Raw genomic sequence first — 20,639 nt, 5'->3', positions numbered from 1 at the left:
CCTTCTTAGACTTCTCATTATCTCAGCCTCTTGATGTAAGAGTGACCCAGGGCTCTTAGTTCTCCATCTTCTTTTCTATCTATACGCCCTCCCCTTGGTCGTCCCAATGGGTCTTATCACTTTAAATACCACCTACAAGAGCCTAAACCTCTTCCCTGAACTCAAGGCTCATATTTTCAGCTGCCTGCTTGACATCACTCCCAGATGTCTAATAGACATCTCACACTTAACATCACCTCGTGACAAATTCCTGACGTTCCCCCCTAAGGCTGATGCTCCTACAGGATCCCCCATGTTAGTAAATGACAACTCAACCCTCCAAGTCATCCCTGACTTTTCTCTTTCCCTAACACCCTGTATCCAATCCATCAGCGAATCCCATTGGCTCTATCTTAAAAATATATCTAAATTCTGCCTACTTCTCCCTACTTCCACCACCACTACTGCCATCTAAGCCTCCACCATCCCTATCTAGAGTATTGCAATAGTCTCCCAGTGGATTTTTTTCCTTGCCTCACTGCATACTATTCTCAAAACAAAAGGCCAGAGTCATATAAATTAAAAAAAAAAAAAAATCAGATCATGCCACTCCCCCAAACCCACCAACTGTTTCCCTTCTCATCAGAATAAAAATCATTTTTCTTTTTTTCTCTTCCGCCTGTAGAATTTAAGCTTCTTAAGGGGAAAGTTTTTTGTTTTGTTCCATACTGTATCCCTCCGGTGGTATGAAAATGCCTGGCACCTAACAGGTCTCCAACATATATTTACTGAATAAAAAATGGGTGAAAACAATATCATGGATAGGCAATTTAACTAAATCTCCAGACTCTACTGCTCTGAACAGCAAGCTCTTGGAGAGCATGGACCATGCAGTTACAATTAAATTTTGCACAGTAACTTGCACACCAAGTCTAATATAATTTCATCATTGATATGTTGTATTTCCCACTGAAATTTTAGTTTCCTGTATTATATGAATGTTACTAACTTTAAAAGTTAAGCAGAATGTCTTAAAATATGACATCTGGGTCTCAACTATTAATACCAGCTCCCTCAACTTACACTGCAACTACCCAGCCGCTTCCTCCTCCGGGGAGGTATATGCTTACTTATTAATGCTCTGCATTGTGTGAGCACTGTCTTGACCATTGCTCTGGAGCTCTCACTGTTACGTTATTTGCTGCACCGTCTGTAGGGGGACCTCACAGCCATGCGGGGGCTTAGATTGGATGGCAGGAAGAACAGTGACTGAGAGCCCAACTCTGGCTGCTTTCTTTTTATAAAGTTCTTCTTTCAACTTCTGGGGTATATCTATTAATGCTTTAACTCTCTCAAAGGCATTTCTCAGCCGATAGCCAAATGTTTCCAAGGTCCTTTTCATGAGTAAGCCTGTCTTCCAAGAGTTCTATGACTCCTACAGGCTGTATCAGCCTGCATACACTTCCATTTCCAATCCCCAGACTCCAACCTCCTCTTGGTTCTTACTGGACTCTACGTGAGAATATTTTATCAATGCAGTATCTTTATGTGATAAATTATATTTCACAGATAAGGGTTAGGGTTGGAGCAAGTTGAATTGATACAATTATTCTACTCTCGAACACTGTTAAACCTAGCCTCATTCCACCAAGAAATTCAAATCCATTTGCATTATTTTTTAAATTATCATCATTCTATAATTTAATGAGAGACTATACATTTTCAACAGATGTTATTAGTGCTTTTCTTAAGTATCAATATAAAACAACACTGCTAAAATCAGGAGAGATCCCAACATGCCTAAAAATATATATTTATTATGATCCAGGATAAAAATTCTGGAAGAACTTTAACGTATGGCCATCATCAGTAACATGAGAGGATGATGAACTAACATTTATTAAGTACTTACTATGTACCAGGCATTTTATCCACATTATCATATATAATCCTTATTATAGCCTTATATGATAGGTATGTATCACCAGACTTCAAATGCCCCCCAAGACGCCTTCCTAAAGCCCAGTACCACACCTTCTTACGTGCCAGACACTTGTGACTCAATCTTAAGAAGCATTGGTCAGTTTTTACCAAAATGAGCAGCTAATAATCAACATCTATATTAAAACTACTGTATCTGGTAAACATGTAAAGGTCACCTTATAATCTACCGGACAGGCTTAAGTGTTTTAAAATTTTTTCAGTTAATTCACCCTAGCAGATACAAGGGATACAAGCATTCTTTAAAGAAATTGCACTATGATGATGATACTGAAGTTTTTCATGGAAAAGATGAATAGTTTGTTATATCTGGCCCTTACATATTTCAGGCAAAAGCTGTTTCTTCCATGTCACATAAGTTGCGAAGTCACAAATTACTCTGTTATGAAAACTTATATTAATGAGCAGATGCTCCTTGAGGAAAAAAAAAAAAGATTCCCTTGTTGACCTTCACTCTGAAGTGAACTAGACTTCTGAATGGTCAAAAATACAAGCCCAGGGCTTCCCTGGTGGCGCAATGGTTAAGAGTCCGCCTGCCGATGCAGGGGACACGGGTTCCTGCCCCGGTCCGGGAAGATCCCACATGCCGCAGAGCGGCTAGGCCCGTGAGCCACAGTCGCTGAGCCTGCGCATCCGGAGCCTGTGCTCTGCAATGGGAGAGGCCACAACAGTGAGAGGCCCGCGTACCGCAAAACAAAACAAAACAAAACAAAAAACACATCACATTAATCTACAGAATAAAACATCTCCACTGAAAGCATTTATCTGAGAACTTGAGGACGAACAGAATAAAATCAGCACTGATACAAAAACCACGCTGACAACACCAAATATTTAGAGAAACAAACAACACAAGGGTGCTATTGACGACGAGATTTCTTAAGCCCCTTCCTTAGTGGCGTTTCCCCACGGCAGAGGTGCTGGATTCCGCGCTCCCAAAGCCACCGCCCCGAAGCCCTGTGGTGCGCGCACCTCCCAGCCCTGGTTCCTGCAGCCTCCTCAGACTCTGGAGAGTCCAGTCCGTGTGAGCTGCACCCCTGGGTCTTTCACATAACTGTGGTTGAAGATATTTTTCACAAGGTTCTTTAAACAATGATTCACGTGATAAATTTCTCCTCAAGTTTAGTTCCAGGAAATGTTTGGTTTCTGCAAATGTTTGTATGCTTCCGGTTGTCAGTACATGAAAAGGACAGAATTCTGTGTTTTTTTTTCTTACTTGAGCAATTAGAAAATGTGAAATCAAATATATTGTCCAAATCTCTCGACATTGACGGACGGGAATACTTAATCCTTCAACTCCTTTCAGGTGAAATTGGTTTTATTTTAATATCAAGTTACTTTACTTTTGGCCTGAAATTTGTAAGTTGCTTTAAGTGTTTGCAGAAGCAAGGAAAGTTGCAAAATGTTTAAAACAGGAAAGACATATCTAATGTTGACCTGCTTATAAGTTCCAGAATACATTTTAAAAAAAAGAGAAAAGTACACTGAGAAGCCACAAACGCCCAGAATTAAATTCTCTGTTATCTAAAAGATACAGAAGACTCCACAAAGAAACAAAACAGTCCCCTAGTCTCTGTTTAAGCCCGGTTAACCAGTTTGAATACTCAATAGGTTCTTGGTTGAACCTCCCTAGCAATACTAAAAAGTCTGAAATTTTTACGAAGTATTTTAGTAAGACAGTTCTTCAAACATTATTTTGAAAAATAAAAACGTTTTAGAAAAGTGAATTAAACTGGGTTTGTGACAGGTGTACATTCTAAGTCACCTCATCTGTAAAGCAGTCCAGATTACATGTGCACATACTGTGATCATCATCAGCCAAGAACTGTTTTTAGCTCCTTCACGTCTTGTCAGTACTGAGGTTCAGTTAACAAGTGGCTCCTAATAAGTCAATAAAGTAATAAGTGACAAAAGTATCCATTGAAATCTTGAAGGTACTTATTTATTACTATTTTTATACTCTCTTTTCTCAAAGCATTTGTTACAACCTATAAAGATGCAGACATTACAATAAAATTATATTTTACAAATATAAAAATTCAAATAAGAGAAAAAAGCATGCAATTATGTAGGCCATAAATTTGGGCTTACACTATCTGGTTGATAAAGGAAAAAGGGAAAGTCAAATCAATTACAAAATTCCCACTAGCCATGATGCAATGGTAAGTCTCAGGAGAAACAGAATTTGTCCTGGTATGCAATCTGAGAAAGATGTCCCTAGCAGATCATTATACAGTAATACACTGGGGTCTTCAACACTGTCCCTGATAGATATCTTGACTGGTTCATCCGGCAGTTTCTTAAAGCAAATAACATATACAGTAAAAATATAGTAAAAATATAAAGCTCTCAGGTAATCTGCATGAGTAAAAAATAATAGCTAGAAAGTCTGTCTTAACAGAACTTTCTGTGATGATGAAAATATTCTAAACCTATACTGTCCAGTATGTGAGTCACTAGCCACATGTGGCTACTGAGCACGTGAAATGAGACTAGTACAACCAAGGAACTGAACTCTTCATTATATTCATTTTTAATTTTAAAAATCTTTATTTAATTTTAAAAGCTTTATTAGAAGGGCAAATACCTACCCATTGGACCATACAGGTCTAAAACATTAGTTATCAAACTTTTTTTAGTAGCAGAACCATTTCTGAGTTGGCAAACATAAACCAAACCTAATACATAAAAAATTAAAATGGTATATTCTATATATTTATTATTGTAAGTTCAAATTTATAATAGTAATTTGTAGTCAATGTGAATATGAGTTTTCCAATGGGTGAAAACTAGAAATTGAAGGTTATAAGTGAGAGTAATAAACTCAGATCAGCCCCAGTTAACACTTACTTCTGTATTTTGCTTGGATGCACTGTGCACTGCCCATGTGGGACTTCTCTCTACACGTTCTGAGCTACCCACTTACCAAAGGCCACACGTAGCAGCCACCTACTCAGAAAGCATAAGAAGAAAACACAGCCTGCCAGCAAGGCAGTTTCAGGTATTCCTCCTCACGGGAAGAGTCCACCTAAGAGTCCACATGGCCAACCAGGAGCTATTCTCTTGGGCATTCAGATGACAGCTCAGGTGCAAGGAAATGAGAATCACAGGGTAAGTGCAGAGTCACACTGGCTGAGAAGCCTTATGTCCCAAATAGAAACCAATACCTCAAATAACGATCCCAGTCACAGCTTCCAGGGTCCCCATGAAGTTCATACCCATCTCTGAAAAGTGCCCCAGGGAAGCTCAAAGCTACTGCTTCTAACCAAGAATTTAGAGTTCATGCATAGTTCCTCCCAGTCCAGATATATTTACCAAAGAAAGATCATTTATTCCATAAGCAGTGTTGCCTAGTAACATGGTTGACTTTCCCCTTTATCGGGATTCAGAGAAATTAAGTAGAAAGTTCATACAAGGTCAGGTTTGTCCTTAGAGAATGAGAATGGTTTGGTTAATTCTTTACCCACCTTCCTAATTAAAAAAATAATAATCATAGCATATCAAGAACAGAAAGAACTTCCTTAGTTTCACCAAAAACCTATAACAAAACCATACTTAATGATTAAATAAAGTATTTCCTTTAAAAGCCAGGAAATTAGACCAAGAAGACTACAACTATCGCTTCTATTCAACAGCACAGAGGTCGTCAATGTAATAAAAGAAATAAAAATGAGATTTAGGGGCTTCCCTGGTGGCGCAGTGGTTGAGAGTCTGCCTGCCGATGCAGGGGACGCGGGTTCGTGCCCCGGTCCAGGAAGATCCCACGTGCCGCGGAGCGGTTGGGCCCGTGAGCCACGGCTGCTGAGCCTGCACGTCCGGAGCCTGTGCTCCACAACGGGAGAGGCCACAACAGTGAGAAGCCCGCGTACCACCAAAAAAAAAAAGAAAAAAATAAAAGAGAGATTTAAAATTTTAAATGAAGTGACAAAATTTCTCCAAGTGATAATTATTTATAAAGAGAATTATGAAGGCAAGCTATTAAAAGTAATATAAAAACAAGTTCATCAATGTTGCTGGATATAAGGTCAATATACAGAAATGAATGTAATTCCTAGAAGTCAAAAAACACCACTTTGTAATTTAATTAGGAAAAGCTACCATTTAAAATGGCAGGACTTCCCTGGTGGCACAGTGGTTAAGAATCCGCCTGCCAATACAGGGGACACGGGTTCAAGCCCTGGTCTGGGAAGATGTCACATGCCGCAGAGCAACTAAGCCCACGTACCACAGCTACTGACCCTGTGCTCTAAAACCCGTGAGCCACAACTACTGAGCCCGCACGCCACAACTACTGAAGCCTGCACACCTAGAGCCCATGCTCCACAACAAGAGAAGCCACTGCAATGAGAAGCCCGTGCACAGCAAAGAAGAGGAGCCCCCGCTCAGAGCAACTAGAGAAAGCCCGCATGCAGCAACGAAGACTCAACTCAGCCATAAATAAATAAATAAATAAAACATATGTATAAAATAAATAAATAAATGGCAACTTAAACCCTAAGTTCATGGATAGAGCGAACAGACCTGGTGGCTGCACATGGTACAGGGGCAGGGGGAGCAGGGTGCAAAACGGGTGAAGGTAATCAAAAAGTACAGATTTCCAGGTATAAAATGAATGTCATGGGGTTGTAATGTACAGCATGGTGACTACAGTTAATAATACTGTGTTGCATATTTGAAAGTAAGAGAATGGATCTTGAAAGCTGTCATCACGAAAAAGAATTGTGTAATTATGTATGGCGACAGATGTCAACTGAACTTATTGTGGTGGTCATTTTCCAATACATAAAAAATGAAAATCATTACATTGTACACCTGAAACAAATATAATGTTATGTCAACTATGCTTCAATAAAAGAGAAAGAAAAAAGAGAAAAAAGAAAAAAGAAAAGGAGAGAGAAAGAAGGCAATTAAAAGCTATAAGCTAATAATAAATTTCTAGTAATAAATCTAACAGGAAAGTCTCAAGCACTTTACAGAGAAAATTACAAAGTTGAGTAAATGAAAAAACAAACCATGTTTGTGGATGGAAGACCTGATAAATATCCTTAAATGGAGTGGGATTTCAATCTGATTCTAATAAAACTCTCTACAGGGTCCTTCTTAAGAAAAAGAGAGCCAAGAATAGCCTTGACAAACTTGAAGAAGAACACAGGCAACATGCCCTCCAAAATGTTAAGATGTATTAAACCACGGTAACACAGTACAGACAAATGAAAGCAACAGAACACCCAGAAAAAGACATATATGTTTGGAAATTTGATATGTAATAGAGGTAGTACTGTAAATCAGTGGGGAAAGGATGAACTATTGAACAGTTGTGCTAAGACGTAAGGAAGTACAATTAAATGCCTCTTTCACACCATTGAGAAACATTATCAGGCTAATTAAGGACATAAATGTGAAAAAAATTTTTGAAAACTTTTAGAAAAAAAAACTTGCGGGCTTCCCTGGTGGCGTAGTGGTTGAGAATCTGCCTGCCAATGCAGGGACATGGGTTCAGACCCTAGTCTGGGAAGATCCCACATGCCACGGAGCAACTAAGCCCGTGAGCCACAAGTACTGAGCCTGTGCGTCTGGAGCTTGTGCTCCACAACAAGAGAGGCCACGACAGTGAGAGGCCCGCGCACCGCGATGAAGAGTGGCCCCCGCTCGCCGCAACTAGAGAAAGCCCTCGCACAGAAATGAAGACCCAACACAGCCAAAAATAAAATAAATAAATAAATAAATAAATAAATAAAAAGCTAAAAAAAAAAAAAAAATCCTTGCTATAATGAGGGCTTTAAAAAATAAGATACAGGGCTTCCCTTAATAACCAACAAAGTGTTAATTTACAGAATACAAGAAAAACTCCTAAAAATCAAGAAGTAGACATAAACAACTGAATTAATAAAATAGAGAAAAATTGTGGGCAGTCAACTAATGGAAAGGAAATCTAAGTGGAAAATAAACACAAGATGTCCACACTCAGTACAATGCAATTTAACACTACAATGAGATACAATATCATACCAGACTAGCAAAATATCATATAGTAATAAAAAAATTTTAATATATTCAGCCACTTTGGAGAGCAATTTGGCAATATTTAATAAAGGTAGGCGCAGTGGTTGAGAATCTGCCTGCCAATGCAGGGGACACGGGTTCAAGCCCTGGTCTGGAAGATCCCACATGCTGTGGAGCAACTAGGCCCGTGAGCCACAAGTACTGAGCCTGCACGTCTGGAGCCTGTGCTCCGCAACAAAAGAGGCCGCGACAGTGAGAGGCCCGCGCACCACGATGAAGAGTGGCCCCCGCTTGCCGCAACTAGAGAAAGCCCTCGCACAGAAACGAAGACCCAACACAGCAAAAATAAATAAATTAATTAATAAACTCCTACCCCCAACATCTTCTTTTAAATAAATAAATAAATAATAAAGGTAAAGAAGCTCATATCTATGACCAAGCAATTCCACTCCTGAATATGTGCACTAGAGGAAAAACTGGCACATGTCCATGAGGAGGCATATGTAAGAGTATTTGTTAGCACTGTTTGTAACAGCAAAAAACTGGAAACAACTCAAACATGAATTAACAGGAGAATGGATAGACATATGGTGATATAGGCTTATAACGAAATACTACATATATTTAAAAGAATCAAGGACAGCTACAAATACCAAAGATTAATAAATGCTACCAAGAAAACCAATGTTAGCTTCTGCCCAGCCAAAGAAATAATCAACAGACTGAAAAGGCAACCCACAGAGTAAGAGAAAATATTTGCATATATATATCTGATAAGGTGTTAAAATCCCAACTATATAAGTATCTTCTACAACTCAATAGCAAAAAAAATCATGTAACACCCTATTTAAATAGACTTTTCCTTAAAGAAGACATACAAATGGACAACAGGTATATGAAAAGATGTTCAACATTACTAATCATGAAGGAAATGTAAATCAAAATCACAAAGAAATATCACCTCGCACCCATTAGGATGGCCATTATTTTTAAAAAACAGAAATTAACAAGTGCTGACAAGTATGCGTATAAACTGGAATCCTTGTGTGCAGGGTGGGAATGTAAAATGGTACAGCTGCTGTGGAAAACAGTAATCGTTGCTCCTTAAAAAAATTAAAAATAGAACTACCATATGATGCAGCAATCCCACCTGTGGATCTTTATTCAAAAGAATTGAAATTGGCATCTCAAAGAGATATCTGCACTCCCGTGTTCACTGCCACATTATTCACAACAGCCAAGAGGTGGAAACCACCTAAATGTCCATCGACAGGTGAATGGATAAAGAAAATGGGGTGTAAACATACAACGGAATATTATTCAGCCATAAAAAGAAGGAAGTCTTGTCATATGTGACATGGATGAACCGTGAGGACATTATGCTAAGTGAAATAAGCCAGATACAGAAGGACAAAGAGTGCATGATTCCACTTATATAATAAGGTAGCTAAAGCAGTCAAACTCATAGAAGTAGAAAGTAGAACAGTGGTTGCCAGGGACTGGAGGGGAGGGTGAGATGGGAGTTGCTGTTCAGTGGGTATAGAGTTTCAGTCATGCAAGATGAAGAAGTTCTAGAGCTCTGCTGGACAACATTGTGCTGAGTTAACAATAATGTACCATACACTTAAAAATCTGTTAAGAAAGAAGATCTCATGTTATGTGTTTTTTACCACAATAAAGAAAAAATGTTTGAAATCATATAAAATAATATTATATGTATGTATGTATACAGTTGTATACAAACGCAGTAAAAGTATAAAATACGTGTGGAAATGTTAAATACTAAATTCAATATAGTGGTTTCTACTAAGGAGGAAGAGGGGAGAACAGGGTCAAAAATGCTAAACAGGGGCTCCCTCGGTGGCGGAGTGGTTGAGAGTCCGCCTGCCGATGCAGGGGATGCGGGTTCATGCCGCGGAGCGGCTGGGCCCGTGGGCCGTTGCCGCTGGGCCTAAGCGTCCGGGGCCTGTGCTCCGCGACGGGAGAGGCCACAGCAGTGAGAGGCCCGCGTACCGCGAAAAAAATGAATAAATAAAAAATGCTAAACAGGAAGTTTCTATTTTGTCTGTGATATTTTATTACTTAAAAAAACTAAAGCAAATATTATAACTGATAATATTTGATAATTTATTTTTATTTTCTATTTATTTTTCTGTATGTTTGAAATATGTTATCACAGAAACAAATTTTTTAGAACCTAATAAATATGAAGAACACTTTCTTCCTTTTTAAGGAATGGGTATAGCTTGTCTTCTTTGATAACAAAAGGTTCCATGGGGAAGGATGGGCCTGAAATGATAGCAAAATTGAGTTTGTGTGTGTGTTCACTCTTCTCAGAAGAGAAGCCACAGATTTCATCAGAGGGGTCTGTGACTTAAAATGTTAAGAACCACGAACATAATTGATGATATCTGCCATTTTCCAGCAGAAGACAATAAAAAAACAGAACCATTGGGTACCATCTGAAGAAAATGAAAATACCAGCTCAGAAAGATAGATGTACTCCTGGGTTCACTGCAGCATTATTTACAGCAGCCAAGATATGGAAACAACCTAAGTGTCCACTGACGAATAAATGGATAAAGAAAATAAATAAATATATACACACAATGTAATATTATTCAGCCATGAAAAAGAGTGAAATTTTATGACAACATGGATGGACCTCGAGGGCATTATGCCAAGTGAAATAAGCCAGACAGAGAAAGACAAATACTGCATGACCTCACATATATGTGCAATCTAAAAAAACAAAAACTAAGCTCACAGATACGGAGAACACAGATTGGCGGCTGCCAGAGGTGAGGGGCAGCGGGTGGGCAAAATGGGTAAAGGGGGCCAAAAGGTACAAACTTCGAGTTATAAAATAAATAAGCACTGAAGATGTATCGATAACATACAGCATGACAACCACAGTTAATAATATCGTAGTGCATATTTGAAAGCTGCTACAAAAGTAAATCTTAAAAGTTCTCATCACAAGAAAAAAAAATCTGTATGGTGACAGATGCTAACTAGACTTACTGTTGTGATCACTTCCCAATACATGCAAATATCAAATCATTATGTTGTACACCTGAAATTAATATAATGTCTGTCAATTATACCCTCAAAAAAGAAAAAACAGAACCAAATCTGAATTTAAATCAATCAGCATGTTTCTCACCTTTTTCTTAGTTCTGACTTTCTCTTATATGCTTTTTCATTTTATGTATTTTTGCTGTAGGGTTGCCTCAGACTCTCTCTGAAGAAAGGCAAGCTATCAATAAAAAAAGAAACACCCTTTAAGAAATCCCACCAAATCCACGTAAAAAACACGAAATAGAAGAATCATTTGGAATAAATGTAAACACTAACACAGCAACCTTGGGATCAGGTGTCAAGATAAATTGTTCCATTACTAACTTTAAAAGGAAAGGCTACACAGAAGGGGATTCAAACACAGGGCAGGCTATGTCCGGGTTCTCACCTCCTTTTTGGCCACAAAAAAACCAAATGCCTAAGGCACATGACAGTTAACAGGAGCAGGTCAGAATCTGGGGGTAGGAAGTATATTGTTGAGAAAAAATTCCCCCACATGATTCTGCTACACTTTCCCCACATCCCACCACTAAAGCCCCCAATCCCTGCCCCAGTTGAGATCACTGGGTTGAATTTATTCTTTTAAATTGTTCAACACTTAACAAATAGTTTATTGAGCACCTACTCTATCACTGTCATGAAGCGAGTACTTTTGTACTTCTGCACAGTTAGAGATTTCTGCGAAAATTTACTGGGACCTGGGTTAAAGGACAAGCCTTAAAACTGAAAAAATGACTAAATAGATAGTAAAAGATTGATCCTCCCTGAGGTATGTGTTCACATTTCAGAAGGATGATGAAACCAGGGTCATGCAGACATTCCAGAGTTACAAACTCAGAGCCGCTTGTCTTAGGTTACTGACGTAAGTAATAATCTATCGCTGCCTCAGAAACCCTGTGTCTGCTTTCAGGGTAATATGAACAAATATAGATATTAAAAACTTATCAATCACCAGGCACCAGGTTAGTTCCTAAGAACACAACTGTTAAGTAAGAGAAAGTTCCTGCTCTCCCAGAGCTTGTGGTCAATTGTGATACCAACAATGATCCATCACAGCACAGTACAGCAAGTCCATGACAGGAGATGTACATGGAGCTGTGAGAGACTGGAAAATCTAAACTGAGCCTGAAGGGGGAGGAGTTAGCCAAATGCCTCTGTCTGCAAATCAGAGAAAACCCCCAAACAGAGATTCTGTTAGAAAAGAAGAGAGTGGTGAAAGGTCGCAGGGAAAGCAGCCAGTAAGATATGCTACAGTCATTAAGGTAATATTTCCCTTTTTAGAATATTATATTTAGCACTAACAGGAAATGCAGAGAAAAAAGACCACCTTATTCTTTTTTTTTTTTACATTTTGCATAGTTTTAATATATATTCAAAAACCATGAAAATAAAATAGTTTTGTTCAGAGACTTACAATTCTTCACGTTATAGACAGCAACGTTCTCCCTGGTATCATTCTGAATTCCCAGCTGTCCCCTTCAGAATAATTCTCTCTCTAATTGTAAGCATCTTACTACGTCAGTTATGCATTGTAACACGTCATTTAAAATTAATTATTTATTTAAAATTATTTCTCCTTAGGTTACAGTTAAGGCATTATATAGGTTATTTTTGGATACAGTTCTTTTATCAGATAAATATATTGCAAATATTTTCTCCTAGTTCATGGCTTATCTTTTAATTCTCTTAACAGCTTTTTGAAGAACAGATGATTTTAATCCTGACCAAAATATAAATTAGGCTTAATATTCAGTGTTTTTGGTATTCTGTAAAAAGTGTGCCTATTCAAAGTCCACAAGGATGTTCTCCTGTTTCCTTCTAGAATTTTTATGATTTTGCCCTTATGTTTAGGTCTATGGTATATTTCAATTAAATTTTATGTCTGGCATGGGGGAGGAGGATTTTTGTTTGTCTGTTAGTTTTTGGTATAGGATGTCTACTTGTTCCAGGAGCATTTATTAAAAATATAAAGCTCTTTGCCATTGAATTACCTTAAAGTTTATTAAAAATCAATAGCTTACATATGTATAGCTCTGTTTCTGGACTCTTTCTTCTGTTATGTTGCTCTACGTTTCTCCTTACATAAACACCATATTGTTTACTGTGGCTTTATATTGTCTTGACATTAGGTGGGTGTAACTCATCTAACTTTATTTTTCTTTTTCAAGACTGTTTTAGCTCTTCTAGGATCAATACATTTTGACATAAATATAAGCATTTAAGCATGATCTTGTCAATTTCTAGAAAAGGCATGTTAGGATTTTGATTAGGACGGCCTTCAATGTAGAGATCAAGTTGGGAAGAAATGGGCATCTTAACAATATGAGTCTTCCAAACCATGAACATTTCTCTGGGTCTTTTGGGTTTGAAAAAAAGGTTTCTAGTCAGAGCACACACGTGACCAGAACTATTTCTGATGAAAACTCTAGTTTTCAATAAATAGAATGGACTGGAGGAAAATGAGACCAAAAGTGTCATCAATTAAGAAGCTACTGAAATCATCCAAGCCTAAGGTAGTCAGGGCCTGGATCCAGAGGTTCAAGAACTAAAAACCAGAAGTACAATTTTAAAAAGTGCATTCCTAAGAATACACACTTTGCTTATTTTATTTACAACGTCACAAGCATATAAAGAAGCAGCGTTGCATATTTTCAGCTCATTTATCACTGCATTATGAAAACTAGGATGACTATCTAGTTTATCTGTTCCTAAATTTTAAGTTTTTACAGCACATCAACTGGGCTTTTTACCCTAGGTTTCTTTTTCAACTCCAACAGGAAAGATGCATGAACCTGAGTCCTTCAGAATCACGGTCTCTGTGGCCTCCTAGTGCTGGCCGTCGATAATGACAGCTTCTGTAGCAAATTCTCCATGAAAACAGGACAGACTCATTCTGTCCTCTAGTTTTTCTTCTACACATAGATAAAGTAATTATGACATCCCCCCAAATAACATCTCAGACACTATTCACAAGCATACCAGGTCTATGACGGAGGTAAACAAAACATCCACAAAGCTTAGAGTCACTGGATCATTCATGCTTAGGTCTCCAACATTATTTCTTACAACAATCTCTGAGAAGCTACTGCCAAGGGTTTTTTCTGTTTTATTTTTGTTTCAAACAAAATTTTAATTAATGTCTGCTCATATCTTCTATGCCATTTATTCTTTTTTTTTTTTTTTCCTGTACGCGGGCCTCTCACTGTTGTGGCCTCTCCCGCTGCGGAGCACAGGCTCCGGACGCGCAGGCTCAGGGCCATGGCTCACGGGACTAGCCGCTCCGCGGCATGTGGGATCTTCCCGGACCGGGGCACGAACCCGTGTCCCCTGAATCAGCAGGCGGACTCTCAACCACTGCGCCACCAGGGAAGCCCTATGCCATTTATTCTTTATTTCACCCTGGCAACTTATCCACTCTCCTTCTATGACTATTCACTATTAAAGATAACCAGTGCTTCCACCTGTCAAAAGACTTAAGTAAATTTCCCTAATCAAAGAATCTCTGATCTTCTGGATGGACTGAGGGTATTGCTAGCTTATTATGCATGCTTGACACAGCTTTTGCTGACTAGCAGTCTTGGTCACACACAAGTGGGGCTCCACTTCCAGCCAGACCTTGAGTCCCATGCCTCCCTGGAGCAGAGACGCTCCAGCTACCCAGGAAAAGACCACCAAGGTCAGAGAGGAGGGCTGTGTGCTGGCTGGCAGTGCTGTCCACTAAGGATGTGATCAGCACAAAATATCCAGATGTCTGTTTCATGCAACCATAAAGTTTTAAAGATACAAGTAGCGTAAGTCTTCATGTCGTCTGGACCTTTCACACCATAAATGACAAAATATTTTAGCTGAAGAGTTAAAAAACTGGGTCAAGGTCACATACCCTAACTATATTTAGACATCTGGGGAAGAGTTTACGGAGGAATAAGTGAAAAATACATAAAATCTAAGTAAGCAAACGTCTTCTCTCCAAAAAAAGACAATTATTAACACCAGGGAAAACAAAAAGCTGTGTTGGAAAGAAAAAGTAACCATGGATTATATGCCTCAGCTGTGAATAATGTTTTCATGGTCATAATAATGTAAACACTGATTATTATTCAAAATTTAATTATAACGAGAAGGTAGGAGGGTTCTGCACATAGAGTGAGGGTGCATAAGAAAGATAAATCCTCTTCCCCTATCATGAGAAGTCAAAGGTGATGCCTAAGACTGAAAAATTAAAAATTGGAAAAAGAGCGACATGCTATTTGGAGATTTGGAGGTAAATAACAAAACAATTAAGTCTCAGAGTTGAACTTCAGAGAGCAGGGACTGGGGTGGGGGTAAGAGTTGGGAGACTGCTAAGTTTTGTAACAAGCCTTGTACAACCCCTGGACTCTTTGAATTCTGTGCATGTATAACTGAGATTAAAATTAAATCTAGAGACTAGAACCTAGGATTTCTCGCTGTGTAATATTTTTTAAAATTACATATTTTTTTCACTCAAAGAAAACAGAGAAAACACTGATATTTTAACTAAACAATTTAATTTTATATTGTCTTGTTGTGGCTATTGTGTCTTCATTTTATGGAAGAAAAAAAAATCAATTAATCAAATATTCACCAGCTGAATTGGAGACATATGAACCTGTACTAGGTGCTGGGAAAACAAATACTAATAAGACCTTCCCTGCAGAGTCACTCTGTTTTAGAGAAACAAACAGACAAATAACCCAAAAGCAATGAGATAAGAACCCTAACACTTAACTGTTCTGTGAGCCTTGGTTTCCTTATTTGCAAAACGCCTCATCAGGTTTTCGTGAATATTTAATGATTCAGTACGTATAAAGTTCTTGGAACACTGCCCGGCAGATCATAAGAAAAATAAGGTTCAAAAGACAAACCTTTGCCTGCCTGATTTTAAAGCCCACGTTCATTCCACTACATCACGCTTCTAAAATAATCCTATTCTTTCAAAAACAAAAAATTTTTCCTCCTCCAAATGGTATCCAGTAAATGGACAAATTGTGACTCATTACATATGCAGATGTAGATGTGAATAAAATCTGAGGATAGAAGAACTTTCCTAGGGCTTCCCTGGTGGTGCAGTGGTTTAGAGTCCGCCTGCCGATGCAGGGGACACGGGTTTGTGCCCTGGTCCAGGAAGATCCCACATGCCACAGAGCGGCTGGGCCCGTGAGCCATGGCCGCTGAGCCTGCGCGTCCGGAGCCTGTGCTCTGCAACGGGAAAGGTCGCAACAGTGAGAGGCCTGCGTACCTCAAAAAAAAAAAAGAATTTTCCTAGCTCTTTTTTTTCTGGTTATTTTTAATTATTTGCAAATATTTGGTTTATTTAGGAATAGTCCCCTAATATGTCTTAGGAGTTAGGCATGATTAAAAATGAAGTTCTTGATTTATGAAGAAGCAAAATGTAGTAGCGATCTTCAACCAGAAAGTAAATCATTTGGCATGATTAAAAATGAAGTTCTTGGGACTTCCCTGGTGGTACGGTGGTTAAGAATCCACCTGTCAATGCAGGCGACACAGGTTCCATCCCTGGTCCAGGAAGATCCCACATGCCACGGAGCAACTAAGCCCGTGCACCACAACTACTGAGCCTGTACTCTAGAGCCCGCAAGCCACAACTACTGAGCCCACGCACCGCAACTACTGAAGCCCGAGAGCCACAACTACTGAGCCCACGTGCTATAACTACTGAAGCCCACGTGCCTAGAGCCTGTGCTCTGCAACAAGGGAAGCCACAGCAATGAGAAGCCCGCGCACCACAATGAAGACGTGATGCAGCCAAAAAAAAAAAAGAAGTTCTTGATTTATCAAGAAGTAAAATGTAGTAGTGATCTTCAACCAGAAAGTAAATTATTTATCACTAGATGGCACTGTACTGAATAATTTTTTTTAAATTTTGTTTTGTTTCTTTTAGCTCGAGGTTCAAATACTTATCAAATTAAAAGAATTCTTTCAACAGAAGAAGGTAAGATTATATTACTCCTGTTTTAAGTTATCTCATGGCTTTGAAAATAAAGATATAGTTTAATGGAAAAGGAAACAATGATATAATCAAGTTAAACTCTATTTTTAAACTATTCTGGTATCTTAAATAACTCTTCTGATATCTTCTAAGCAGAAATAATTCTGAATGTCTCTCTTGTTTACAATACAACAAACAAGTACAGGAACGTGTGCTGGTTTGTACTGTATCAACTCGACTTAGGTGGAATTACATTTCCCAGAATCCCTGGCCACAAATGGCTCCAGGCAGAGTTGGCCAAAAGAGGAATTCACTTCAGACGGAGGAGGAGGAGGAACTGCGGCAGCCGCTGATTCTCTCTTCTTGGTTAGATGTGGTGACAGACACCAATGCCAGCTCATCCTCACACCCCTCTGGTCCGTGTCCAGCTGTTTTTCCCAAACACTAAACTGACTGACCAACAAAGACCCGAGGCCCACACCAGATGCTTGGCAGGAGACAGAGAGGTGGCGTTCTGGAAATATTTAATTATTGACCAATAATGTTTAGTAAGCTGCAATAATGCAGTAAACGAGTTAAGCTCCTCCTCACACGGTAGCTTCAATGTATTGATAATGTTCTACTAATTTATAGATTTATATAATCTTTTGCATGTATCAAATATTATGTAACTTTTTTTAAAGAATAAAGCACGTGACAGGGCAATCAGTGATATTAAACATTTATAGATATTTAAATAAGTTGAGACCACAATGTCTGAACAAAATAGTGAGCTAAGAAATCCATCTCCACCACTTCTTTATTATTTACCAAATTATTATTTAGCAGTTTCATTCATTGTGCATGAAAACTCTCCAACATCTATAGCCACCTATCTTTAATAGTCAGCCAAACTGCTGAGTTTAACAGCTAACCACCCAGATGGCTTCTTAGTCTGATTTGTTTTCAGAACTGAAAAAGTAGATCTAGTGCTAGAACCATGACAAGTGTATACAACAGGCTCAATAACTGTGTGTTAAAAAGAGCTGATGAGTTAAGTCATCTTCATATTGGTATCAGTCTGATTCAACTCCCGTAGCATCTGAGTTATCACAAGGTAATAAGACAAATCATCAAAGAAGATAAATATAATTGCTAGCCCACTTTTGTGGATTAAAAAAAAATAATAAGATTCTGTGTTCTGTCCTGTTATTTCTTGTGCTTACCTCTGGCAATGTCATTCAAAGTCATACAGTCTGGATGATTGCTTCCATATAGATAACTCCCCAAGTCCTATCTCTAACACTGAACTTCCAGCAAAGTCATAATGCCCTAGACCCATAGGGCAGCATTCTGTTCAACTGTGTGTGTTGCCAATGTTTACAGAGGACTTCCTAAGTTCCTGAGTTTACAAACTATCTCCAGCACTCCTATGAAATAGGTACTACTACACAGATCCTGGTGTTGACATGTACTAGGTGTGTAACCTTGGAAGGCTTAGAGAAATTGAGCAGCTTTTTCCAAGGTTATGTATCTAGAACATGTCAAAACCAGGATCTGAACCCAGGTTGGGTCTGACTGCAGAACCCAAGTTCCCAACCCTCCGTCCATCCTCCCCTCCCACTAGATCAACTTGAGAATAATGTCTGCCTCTGATCTCATCATAGTATCCACCCAAAGCAGGCAACGCACTTGTATTTAGTATGTGTCAAGAGTTATCTGTTGGGGCTTCCTTGGTGGCGCAATGGTTAAGAATCCGCCTGCCAGTGCAAGGGACACGGGTTCGAGCCCTGGTCCAGGAAGATCCCACATGCCACGGAGCAACTAAGCCCGTGCGCCACAACTACTGAGCCTGTGCTCAGGACCTGTGTGCCACAACTCCTGAGCCCACGTGCCACAGCTACTGAAGCCCATGTGCTTAGAGCCCGTGCTCCTCAACAAGAGAAGCCACCGCAATGAGAAGCCCGTGCACCGCAATGAAAAGTAGCTCCCGCTCGCCACAACTAGAGAAAGCCCGCACGCAGCAACGAAGACCCAATGCAGCCCAAATAAATAAATAAATAAATAAATAAAATTTATTTTTTTTAAAAAAAGAGTTATCTGTTGACTAAACATATCCTGATTGAGGAAGTTAGCTAAGGTGTTGCCTGAAATCAAAGAATAATTCCTGCTCCAAATTAGAGAATGCTCTACAAAGTTTCATAAAACATAACAACAGTGCAGACAATGAAGACAAAAACCAGAGGATAATAAACTAAAGTCATGTAACCGCTATACCTCAAACTTATCCCAGTGTTTAGGATTCCACCTACACTAAGGACAACCATGTTATATTATCATATCTCCAGGTTCTACATTCTATGTTTCTTACTGGGGTTCCTTCCCAAATGAATGAATAAACTCCAGATCTCTACCCTTCCTGGACCTACGGCAGTTTAAGTGGGCCAAATCCAGCCATGTTCTGAGAGATGGTAATTAGAGAATAATTTTTAAGGATCAAATGCTATACAAAAAAAGGGTACTTTTCTGCCCCCCTGAGATTTCACACTTGGGTTCTGTCACCTTACCTGAATTACATGTTTTGGAATTTTGTCCTGTGAAGACATCATATCCTGCTCTCTCTTGTCTGCTAACAGGAATTCCCTACTTGGTACTCCGTAGTGAATAACAGACTTGAGAGTTTGTTCAAATACACCAAAAATATTTACTTCATGTGTATCTCAGGAATACAAATGCTATCCATTTGCATTAAATTTTAAGCACAATAGTCTCACAGTATGCAAAATTTCATGGTAGGTTTAGAACATTAAAAAGACTCTCCTAGGCCTTCCACGATATTTCCTTTCCGTCTGGGTGGCAATTCCCTGGAGTCAGTACTCTCTGTTAGGCCACTCTACCTCCACTCCCATCCGCAGGCTGAGCTCTCCTCTCAAGTCCCGAGGTAAAGAGAGCGAGTCCTTTTCCCTCTGGGCCCCAGATCTAGTCCTCTCAGTTCAAAAGCTTTCTCCTCAGCCACTGGACCCACCACCTAAACACTCAGGCGTCCCCCTTCCAAAGAATTCCTTCTCCTTGAGCATATTCTCAGCCCCACTCCTGTTCTCTTTAGCCTGGGTCCTTGCTAGAAGTCGGTTTTTTCTACAACTCTCTCCTCCCAGCATCACCCACTCACCTGACTCAGCAAGGGTCACACAATTTGCATACTTTAAAGATTTTGCTATATCTTGAGCATTGTTCTTTCTTTCACATCTGAACAAAACAGTAAGGCATGAACATTTGATTACAGTTTAAGTCTCTGACTCTAGGTAGGGAAGTGCCTGCTTTATCCGTGACTTTTACAATGAGAAATTTTTTGCTACAGATATTAATTAGTTGCTTTTAAATGTAATCAGTCAGAACAAGAGAAGAGCCTTGAAATAAAGCAGAAGAGATCAGGTACTTCTTAATCACCTGGATACTAAAACACTTAAATGTACCACTGATGGGGGTTGTAAAATTTCTAATTTTGTCAATCTTCAAGAAAAAAATAAAAAATAAAATGGAGAGAAAACAATTATCTATCCTTGATGATTTGGTATCATTTGCCTGAAGGAAGAATTTAGAGTGTTTCATAGTCCCTCTGACTTATTCT

At 39.0% G+C, this 20,639-nt stretch overlaps 1 long non-coding RNA gene across 22 annotated transcripts in view; it reads right to left on the bottom strand.

Annotated features, from left to right (window-relative positions):
* The window catches only part of LOC102991851 (uncharacterized), a 286,698-nt gene that overhangs the window by 237,772 nt on the left and 28,287 nt on the right, over positions 1-20,639 (bottom strand). For 19 of the 22 annotated variants that reach the window (XR_008617318.1, XR_008617324.1, XR_003679727.2 and 16 more), the window contains one exon: positions 11,150-11,242. The exons of the other annotated variants lie outside the window; for them this stretch is intronic. This is a non-coding gene — a long non-coding RNA (uncharacterized lncRNA). The remainder of the gene's footprint in view (positions 1-11,149; positions 11,243-20,639) is intronic. 22 annotated transcript variants of the gene reach the window in all.

Source organism: Physeter macrocephalus, chromosome 5 (genome assembly GCF_002837175.3).
Source record: "Physeter macrocephalus isolate SW-GA chromosome 5, ASM283717v5, whole genome shotgun sequence".
NCBI classification, from domain to species: domain Eukaryota; kingdom Metazoa; phylum Chordata; class Mammalia; order Artiodactyla; family Physeteridae; genus Physeter; species Physeter macrocephalus.
Note: the sequence above shows the minus strand (reverse complement) of the source record. Positions and strands in the feature narration are given on the sequence as shown.